At 57.8% G+C, this 10,000-nt stretch overlaps 3 non-coding genes across 3 annotated transcripts in view; all 3 read left to right on the forward strand.

The window, feature by feature from the left end:
* The first annotated feature begins 3,015 nt into the window (after window positions 1-3,015).
* On the forward strand, window positions 3,016-4,924 carry LOC124773552. Its single transcript, XR_007014796.1, has one exon. It is a non-coding gene; the product is annotated as a small subunit ribosomal RNA (ribosomal RNA).
* A 351-nt stretch (window positions 4,925-5,275) lies between these two features.
* Window positions 5,276-5,430, forward strand: LOC124773440. The gene has a single exon (XR_007014686.1). It is a non-coding gene; the product is annotated as a 5.8S ribosomal RNA (ribosomal RNA).
* Window positions 5,431-5,618: 188 nt separating this feature from the next.
* Window positions 5,619-10,000, forward strand: part of LOC124773730 — a 6,647-nt gene continuing 2,265 nt past the window's right edge. The window contains exon 1 of the ribosomal RNA XR_007014873.1: window positions 5,619-10,000. This exon is cut by the window's right edge and continues 2,265 nt beyond it. This is a non-coding gene — a ribosomal RNA (large subunit ribosomal RNA).

Here is a 10,000-nt window from a genome sequence, read left to right on the forward strand (position 1 = left end):
AAGGTGCATCCTGACGTGACAAATCTGATCATGTCACAAGCATTCACTTACTATAATCACTATCAACGAACCTGCCGCCCCCGCCCCCCCCTACACCTTTCCTTACAACAACGTGTAACCTAACCTAACCTAACCTATGTTGTACCTTAACCTAACCTATGTTGTACCTTAACCTAACCTATGTTGTACCTTAACCTAACCTATGTTGTACCTTAACCTAACCTATGTTGTACCTTAACCTAACCTATGTTGTGCCTTAACCTAACCTATGTTGTGCCTTAACCTAACCTATGTTGTGCCTTAACCTAACCTATGTTGTGCCTTAACCTAACCTATGTTGTGCCTTAACCTAACCTATGTTGTGCCTTAACCTAACCTATGTTGTGCCTTAACCTAACCTATGTTGTGCCTTAACCTAACCTATGTTGTGCCTTAACCTAACCTATGTTGTGCCTTAACCTAACCTATGTTGTGCCTTAACCTAACCCATGTTGTGCCTTAACCTAACCCATGTTGTGCCTTAACCTAACCCATGTTGTGCCTTAACCTAACCCATGTTGTGCCTTAACCTAACCCATGTTGTGCCTTAACCTAACCCATGTTGTGCCTTAACCTAACCCATGTTGTGCCTTAACCTAACCCATGTTGTGCCTTAACCTAACCCATGTTGTGCCTTAACCTAACCCATGTTGTGCCTTAACCTAACCCATGTTGTGCCTTAACCTAACCCATGTTGTGCCTTAACCTAACCCATGTTGTGCCTTAACCTAACCCATGTTGTGCCTTAACCTAACCCATGTTGTGCCTTAACCTAACCCATGTTGTGCCTTAACCTAACCCATGTTGTGCCTTAACCTAACCCATGTTGTGCCTTAACCTAACCCATGTTGTGCCTTAACCTAACCCATGTTGTGCCTTAACCTAACCCATGTTGTGCCTTAACCTAACCCATGTTGTGCCTTAACCTAACCCATGTTGTGCCTTAACCTAACCCATGTTGTGCCTTAACCTAACCCATGTTGTGCCTTAACCTAACCCATGTTGTGCCTTAACCTAACCCATGTCGTGCCTTAACCTAACCCATGTCGTGCCTTAACCTAACCCACGTTGTGCCTTAACCTAACCCACGTTGTGCCTTAACCTAACCCACGTTGTGCCCTAACGTAACCCACGTTGTCCCCTAACGTAACCCACGTTGTCGCCTAACGTAACCCACGTTGTCGCCTAAACCTGCTCTGTAATTGTTATACGACTCGTTCAATTAGTGTAGTGTTGCCCACCCGCAACCCTCGCAATATAGTTCGCTACTCGCACTCCCCGCTCCCCTGTGTATCGCTTCATGTTAAACACCTTGCAAGTCTTGCTCACTTTCCACATGCTCCTGCTGTACACTGTAATGTGGATGGCAGCAGGACGTACATGCCGCCCCTCCCCACGTCCCCACCTTGCCCCCTGCCTTCGCAAGCTGGTTGGTGAGAACTTTGCATGTTCAATGCCCTCCGCATGCGACGTACTCAGGCTACGTTGTGGTGCGGCCTGTGTCAACTGTCCGCTAATGTCGTACGCGTAAACCACAATCTGTACTGCACATTCGTCCTTATGTACTGAATGATACATCGTGGCACATGTGTGACCGTACAACGACTGCGCCCAAAAACGGCGGACCATACAGTGCAAATATTGTGCACGCAGCTACGTGTCGTCTCCCTATGAGAGCTGGATTGCAGTGTGGTACGCCATAGAGACGTGTGGGAGGAACGGACGCCGTGGATGGCGATCAGCATGAGCTGTCTGTTGATGTATTCGGACCTAGTCGTCTCTCCTCACACACCGTGATGGCATGGTGCACCGCGTTCCATATCTGCGACATGCTACAGAGGCCGGTTGACAGTCGTTCGAGCAATGGACATCGCATACGTACGGGGGCCACCTTCCACGTATTGTCTAGGCGTGCACATTTTGTTGCGTGTATGTGGGCAGACGTAGTGTGGCGTGACACCTGACACAGGCATGCAATAATCGTGGAAGTTGCAAATGGCGATGGACGCCTGCGTTTTCTGGTGAAGTTACGCAAATGAACAAATGGTAACCTGTTGTGGTGCGGTTGTTCTCGCTAGGGGTGAATCGGTGATGGCGACGATAGGTTGAGGTACTAACCGGTTGTTCCAGCGATACCCACCATGCCGACGAAACTGAACGGCATCTGGGTGTGAAGCGATACGCGGCGGTGGCTGGGTGGGACCGTCCCCGGCCGGTGAGGGGGCGCCTCCCGGCGTGCTGGCCGCGCGGTGCGTGGGCGCACGCGCTACAGCCGGCTGGTGGGGGCGGCCAGTGGCAGGCGCGCCGGCCGACGGACGCGGCAGGCGTCGCAGCTGCGCGCCGGCGCACCCTGCGCGCGGCGCCGTGCGGCCAAAGTAGGTCCTCGCGGGCCCGGTGCGAAGCGCGGTGGACATCTTCAGTGTGCTGGTCCGATTGAGGACTGTGTGCGTTGAGGATGCGCCGCCGCCCGGCGCTCGGCGCCGCGACGCCGTCTGCTGCTCGGTCGCCCCAGCGGTTCTCGCTGGTGGTTTGTATCGCAGCTGTGCGGATGTGTTGGCGCGTGCGCTGTGCTGGGAGAGTTCGCTTCGGCACCCAAGTGGGGCTTTTGTCCTTCTGTGGCGCTGGCGTTGGAGCTGCCGGTCACCGTAGGTGGCGCGTGTTGTCTCCCTCCGGCAATGCCACGACAGCACGCTCCCGGGCCTCTGTCGGCAGCGGCAAGCTCAGTTGGGAGCACGGGTGGTCGCACCGAAAGCGTCTACTCGCCTAACTCCGGGCGATTGCGCCTCTCTCGAACCCGACCAAGTACTTGGGACGGCGCTGCGCGCCGCCGGGACCTGAGAGGGTTTCGAGGTGTATTGTGCAGGGGAGCTCAGCCTCCTCCTGTTTGCAGAATGATTGAGCGGACGCTTGCGTGTTCGCGCGGGCCCCCGGGACACACTCCCGGGCGGCCGGCTGCTCAGCTCTAGTTGACGCAGCTCCCTGGTTGATCCTGCCAGTAGTCATATGCTTGTCTCAAAGATTAAGCCATGCATGTCTCAGTACAAGCCGCATTAAGGTGAAACCGCGAATGGCTCATTAAATCAGTTATGGTTCCTTAGATCGTACCCACGTTACTTGGATAACTGTGGTAATTCTAGAGCTAATACATGCAAACAGAGTCCCGACCAGAGATGGAAGGGACGCTTTTATTAGATCAAAACCAATCGGTCGGCTCGTCCGGTCCGTTTGCCTTGGTGACTCTGAATAACTTTGGGCTGATCGCACGGTCCTCGTACCGGCGACGCATCTTTCAAATGTCTGCCTTATCAACTGTCGATGGTAGGTTCTGCGCCTACCATGGTTGTAACGGGTAACGGGGAATCAGGGTTCGATTCCGGAGAGGGAGCCTGAGAAACGGCTACCACATCCAAGGAAGGCAGCAGGCGCGCAAATTACCCACTCCCGGCACGGGGAGGTAGTGACGAAAAATAACGATACGGGACTCATCCGAGGCCCCGTAATCGGAATGAGTACACTTTAAATCCTTTAACGAGTATCTATTGGAGGGCAAGTCTGGTGCCAGCAGCCGCGGTAATTCCAGCTCCAATAGCGTATATTAAAGTTGTTGCGGTTAAAAAGCTCGTAGTTGGATTTGTGTCCCACGCTGTTGGTTCACCGCCCGTCGGTGTTTAACTGGCATGTATCGTGGGACGTCCTGCCGGTGGGGCGAGCCGAAGGCGTGCGACCGCCCCGTGCGTGCTCGTGCGTCCCGAGGCGGACCCCGTTGAAATCCTACCAGGGTGCTCTTTATTGAGTGTCTCGGTGGGCCGGCACGTTTACTTTGAACAAATTAGAGTGCTTAAAGCAGGCAAGCCCGCCTGAATACTGTGTGCATGGAATAATGGAATAGGACCTCGGTTCTATTTTGTTGGTTTTCGGAACCCGAGGTAATGATTAATAGGGACAGGCGGGGGCATTCGTATTGCGACGTTAGAGGTGAAATTCTTGGATCGTCGCAAGACGAACAGAAGCGAAAGCATTTGCCAAGTATGTTTTCATTAATCAAGAACGAAAGTTAGAGGTTCGAAGGCGATCAGATACCGCCCTAGTTCTAACCATAAACGATGCCAGCCAGCGATCCGCCGCAGTTCCTCCGATGACTCGGCGGGCAGCCTCCGGGAAACCAAAGCTTTTGGGTTCCGGGGGAAGTATGGTTGCAAAGCTGAAACTTAAAGGAATTGACGGAAGGGCACCACCAGGAGTGGAGCCTGCGGCTTAATTTGACTCAACACGGGAAACCTCACCAGGCCCGGACACCGGAAGGATTGACAGATTGATAGCTCTTTCTTGATTCGGTGGGTGGTGGTGCATGGCCGTTCTTAGTTGGTGGAGCGATTTGTCTGGTTAATTCCGATAACGAACGAGACTCTAGCCTGCTAACTAGTCGCGTGACATCCTTCGTGCTGTCAGCGATTACTTTTCTTCTTAGAGGGACAGGCGGCTTCTAGCCGCACGAGATTGAGCAATAACAGGTCTGTGATGCCCTTAGATGTTCTGGGCCGCACGCGCGCTACACTGAAGGAATCAGCGTGTCTTCCTAGGCCGAAAGGTCGGGGTAACCCGCTGAACCTCCTTCGTGCTAGGGATTGGGGCTTGCAATTGTTCCCCATGAACGAGGAATTCCCAGTAAGCGCGAGTCATAAGCTCGCGTTGATTACGTCCCTGCCCTTTGTACACACCGCCCGTCGCTACTACCGATTGAATGATTTAGTGAGGTCTTCGGACTGGTACGCGGCATTGACTCTGTCGTTGCCGATGCTACCGGAAAGATGACCAAACTTGATCATTTAGAGGAAGTAAAAGTCGTAACAAGGTTTCCGTAGGTGAACCTGCGGAAGGATCATTACCGACTAGACTGCATGTCTTTCGATGTGCGTGTCGTGTCGCGCAACACGCTACCTGTACGGCTCGCCGTAGCCGTGCGCCGCGTGCGGAACCACGCGTGCCTCTCAAAACTAGCGGCAATGTTGTGTGGTACGAGCGCTGAAGCGCTGGAGCGGCTGGCCTGCGGCACCTGGCGCCTGGCGCCGGTTTTGAATGACTTTCGCCCGAGTGCCTGTCCGCTCCGGTGTGGAGCCGTACGACGCCCGTCGGCCGTGAGGCCGTTGGACACAGAACGCTGGAACAGGGGCCGCCACACGCCTCACTCCCGCCTATGCGACCGTCTCGAAAGAGACGGCGGAAACTGAGAAAAGATCACCCAGGACGGTGGATCACTCGGCTCGTGGGTCGATGAAGAACGCAGCAAATTGCGCGTCGACATGTGAACTGCAGGACACATGAACATCGACGTTTCGAACGCACATTGCGGTCCATGGATTCCGTTCCCGGGCCACGTCTGGCTGAGGGTCGGCTACGTATACTGAAGCGCGCGGCGTTTGCCCCGCTTCGCAGACCTGGGAGTGTCGCGGCCGCCTGTGGGGCCGGCCGCGTCTCCTCAAACGTGCGATGCGCGCCCGTCGCCTGGCGGTTCGCATACCGGTACTTTCTCGGTAGCGTGCACAGCCGGCTGGCGGTGTGGCGTGCGACACCTCGTACAACGACCTCAGAGCAGGCGAGACTACCCGCTGAATTTAAGCATATTACTAAGCGGAGGAAAAGAAACTAACAAGGATTCCCCCAGTAGCGGCGAGCGAACAGGGAAGAGTCCAGCACCGAACCCCGCAGGCTGCCGCCTGTCGTGGCATGTGGTGTTTGGGAGGGTCCACTACCCCGACGCCTCGCGCCGAGCCCAAGTCCAACTTGAATGAGGCCACGGCCCGTAGAGGGTGCCAGGCCCGTAGCGGCCGGTGCGAGCGTCGGCGGGACCTCTCCTTCGAGTCGGGTTGCTTGAGAGTGCAGCTCCAAGTGGGTGGTAAACTCCATCTGAGACTAAATATGACCACGAGACCGATAGCGAACAAGTACCGTGAGGGAAAGTTGAAAAGAACTTTGAAGAGAGAGTTCAAAAGTACGTGAAACCGTTCTGGGGTAAACGTGAGAAGTCCGAAAGGTCGAACGGGTGAGATTCACGCCCATCCGGCCACTGGCCTCCACCCTCGGCAGATGGGGCCGGCCGCCCGCGCGGAGCAATCTGCGGCGGGGTCGTGTCCGGTTGCCTTTCCACTCGCCGCGGGGTGGGGCCGTTCCGGTGTGCGGTGGGCCGCACTTCTCCCCTAGTAGGACGTCGCGACCCGCTGGGTGCCGGCCTACGGCCCGGGTGCGCAGCCTGTCCTTCCGCGGGCCTCGGTTCGCGTCTGTTGGGCAGAGCCCCGGTGTCCTGGCTGGCTGCCCGGCGGTATATCTGGAGGAGTCGATTCGCCCCTTTGGGCGCTCGGGCTCCCGGCAAGCGCGCGCGGTTCTTCCCGGATGACGGACCTACCTGGCCCGGCCCCGGACCCGCGCCGCTGTTGGCTCGGGATGCTCTCGGGCGGAATAATCGCTCCCGTCAGCGGCGCTTCAGCTTTGGACAATTTCACGACCCGTCTTGAAACACGGACCAAGGAGTCTAACATGTGCGCGAGTCATTGGGCTGTACGAAACCTAAAGGCGTAATGAAAGTGAAGGTCTCGCCTTGCGCGGGCCGAGGGAGGATGGGGCTTCCCCGCCCTTCACGGGGCGGCGGCCTCCGCACTCCCGGGGCGTCTCGTCCTCATTGCGAGGTGAGGCGCACCTAGAGCGTACACGTTGGGACCCGAAAGATGGTGAACTATGCCTGGCCAGGACGAAGTCAGGGGAAACCCTGATGGAGGTCCGTAGCGATTCTGACGTGCAAATCGATCGTCGGAGCTGGGTATAGGGGCGAGAGACTAATCGAACCATCTAGTAGCTGGTTCCCTCCGAAGTTTCCCTCAGGATAGCCGGTAAAGCGAATGATTAGAGGCCTTGGGGCCGAAACGACCTCAACCTATTCTCAAACTTTAAATGGGTGAGATCTCCGGCTTGCTTGATATGCTGAAGCCGCGAGCAAACGACTCGGATCGGAGTGCCAAGTGGGCCACTTTTGGTAAGCAGAACTGGCGCTGTGGGATGAACCAAACGCCGAGTTAAGGCGCCCGAATCGACGCTCATGGGAAACCATGAAAGGCGTTGGTTGCTTAAGACAGCAGGACGGTGGCCATGGAAGTCGGAATCCGCTAAGGAGTGTGTAACAACTCACCTGCCGAAGCAACTAGCCCTGAAAATGGATGGCGCTGAAGCGTCGTGCCTATACTCGGCCGTCAGTCTGGCAGTCATGGCCGGTCCTTGCGGCCGGCCGCGAAGCCCTGACGAGTAGGAGGGTCGCGGCGGTGGGCGCAGAAGGGTCTGGGCGTGAGCCTGCCTGGAGCCGCCGTCGGTGCAGATCTTGGTGGTAGTAGCAAATACTCCAGCGAGGCCCTGGAGGGCTGACGCGGAGAAGGGTTTCGTGTGAACAGCCGTTGCACACGAGTCAGTCGATCCTAAGCCCTAGGAGAAATCCGATGTTGATGGGGGCCGTCATAGCATGATGCGCTTTGTGCTGGCCCCCGTTGGGCGAAAGGGAATCCGGTTCCTATTCCGGAACCCGGCAGCGGAACCGATACAAGTCGGGCCCCTCTTTTAGAGATGCTCGTCGGGGTAACCCAAAAGGACCCGGAGACGCCGTCGGGAGATCGGGGAAGAGTTTTCTTTTCTGCATGAGCGTTCGAGTTCCCTGGAATCCTCTAGCAGGGAGATAGGGTTTGGAACGCGAAGAGCACCGCAGTTGCGGCGGTGTCCCGATCTTCCCCTCGGACCTTGAAAATCCGGGAGAGGGCCACGTGGAGGTGTCGCGCCGGTTCGTACCCATATCCGCAGCAGGTCTCCAAGGTGAAGAGCCTCTAGTCGATAGAATAATGTAGGTAAGGGAAGTCGGCAAATTGGATCCGTAACTTCGGGATAAGGATTGGCTCTGAGGATCGGGGCGTGTCGGGCTTGGTCGGGAAGTGGGTCAGCGCTAACGTGCCGGGCCTGGGCGAGGTGAGTGCCGTAGGGGTGCCGGTAAGTGCGGGCGTTTAGCGCGGGCGTGGTCTGCTCTCGCCGTTGGTCGGCCTCGTGCTGGTCGGCGGTGCAGGATGCGCGCGCCTGCGCGGCGTTCGCGCCCCGGTGCTTCAACCTGCGTGCAGGATCCGAGCTCGGTCCCGTGCCTTGGCCTCCCACGGATCTTCCTTGCTGCGAGGCCGCGTCCGCCTTAGCGTGCTCCTCCGGGGGCGCGCGGGTGCGCGGATTCTCTTCGGCCGCCATTCAACGATCAACTCAGAACTGGCACGGACTGGGGGAATCCGACTGTCTAATTAAAACAAAGCATTGCGATGGCCCTAGCGGGTGTTGACGCAATGTGATTTCTGCCCAGTGCTCTGAATGTCAACGTGAAGAAATTCAAGCAAGCGCGGGTAAACGGCGGGAGTAACTATGACTCTCTGAGTGCCTATGGGGGCCGGTCACACGTGAGGAGGTCGCTGCTGCCTTGCCGCCCAGGGGATCGGCAGCCGGGCCGGACGGCCTGACTCCAGCGGAGCTGCGGCGCCTGCCGCATGAAGTCCTGGTGAAACTCTTGAACCTCTTCCTCCTGGCCCGCGCCCTCCCCGAGCGTCTGCTTCGCGCCCGGACGTCACTTCTCCCCAAAACGGCTGCACCAACATCCCCCGCTGACTTTCGCCCCATTACGGTCTGCTCGGTGTTGGCGCGGACCTTTCACAAGGTTCTCGCGTCACGCCTGATGCGTGCATGTGCTGTGGACGAACGTCAGCGGGCATTCATCCCCCGGGATGGGATGTTGGAAAACACCTTCATCTTGGACACTGCTCTCACCGACGCAGTCCGCTCCTGTCGCTCTGTTTTTGTGGCATCGATCGACGTCTCTAAAGCGTTCGATTCGGTGGACCATGCTGCCCTCCGCCCCGTGCTGAGGGCTCATGGCCTGCCGGATTGCTTTATTGAGTACGTCGAAAGGTGTTACGAGGGTAGCACGACAGTGATAGCGGGCGGCGCCGACGTGGGCGTGCCTCTGCAGCCGGCTAGGGGTGTGCGTCAGGGTGACCCCCTCTCCCCCCTCCTTTTCAATTTTGCGGTGGACTATGTTTTGAGTCAACTTCCCTCCCACATCGGAGCTCGGATCCTTGGTCGCAGAGTTAACGCTGCGGCCTTCGCAGATGACGTCCTGCTTTTTGCATCGACCGCGAGGGGATTGCAGTCCCTCATCGACGCAGCCGTCGCAGCCCTCGCCCATCTGGGGCTGCAGATCAACGCCCGGAAGTGTTTCACCCTCGCCTTAGTCGCGTCTGGGCGCGACAAGAAGGTGAAGGTCGACGCCGACGTTACCTTCAAAGCGGGCAACGCCACCGTGCCCGCCCTACGTGTGGGTGAAACCTTCCGGTACCTGGGACTGCAATTCTCCACCGCGGGTCGCTGCGTTTTCAACCCACGACGCCACCTGGTGGAGCAGCTGGACGTCATCTCCCGAGCTCCGCTCAAGCCGCAACAGCGCCTCCACGCCCTCACCACCGTACTTCTGCCTGGCCTGTACCATGGGCTGGCCCTCAGCCGCACCCGAGTGGGTGCGTTGAAAGCGGCAGATGTGACCATCCGTGCCGCCGTCAGGAGATGGTTCCGCCTTCCGGCGGACACTCCCCTGGGCTACTTCCACGCTCCTGTAGCCCAGGGAGGCCTCGGCATCCCATCATGCCGATGGATGGGGCCAACACTTCGCCGGTCCCGTCTCCTGGCGCTGAAGAGGATTGGGCCAGCCGCCGACGGTGCAGGCCGGGACGAGGTGCAGCGTGAGATTGAGGCGCTGGAGCGGCATCTTATGTGGGAGGGCCACCTCCTCAAATCGTCGACGCAGGTTGGAGAGATGTGGGCCGCGCGCCTGCATGTTGCCTTTGACGGTGCGGCGCTGTCATCTTCCGCCGCCGTCAAGGGGCAACACCAGTGGGTCGCTGACACC

This window comes from Schistocerca piceifrons, unplaced genomic scaffold, assembly GCF_021461385.2.
Source record: "Schistocerca piceifrons isolate TAMUIC-IGC-003096 unplaced genomic scaffold, iqSchPice1.1 HiC_scaffold_954, whole genome shotgun sequence".
In the NCBI taxonomy this organism is placed as follows: Eukaryota; Metazoa; Arthropoda; class Insecta; order Orthoptera; family Acrididae; genus Schistocerca; species Schistocerca piceifrons.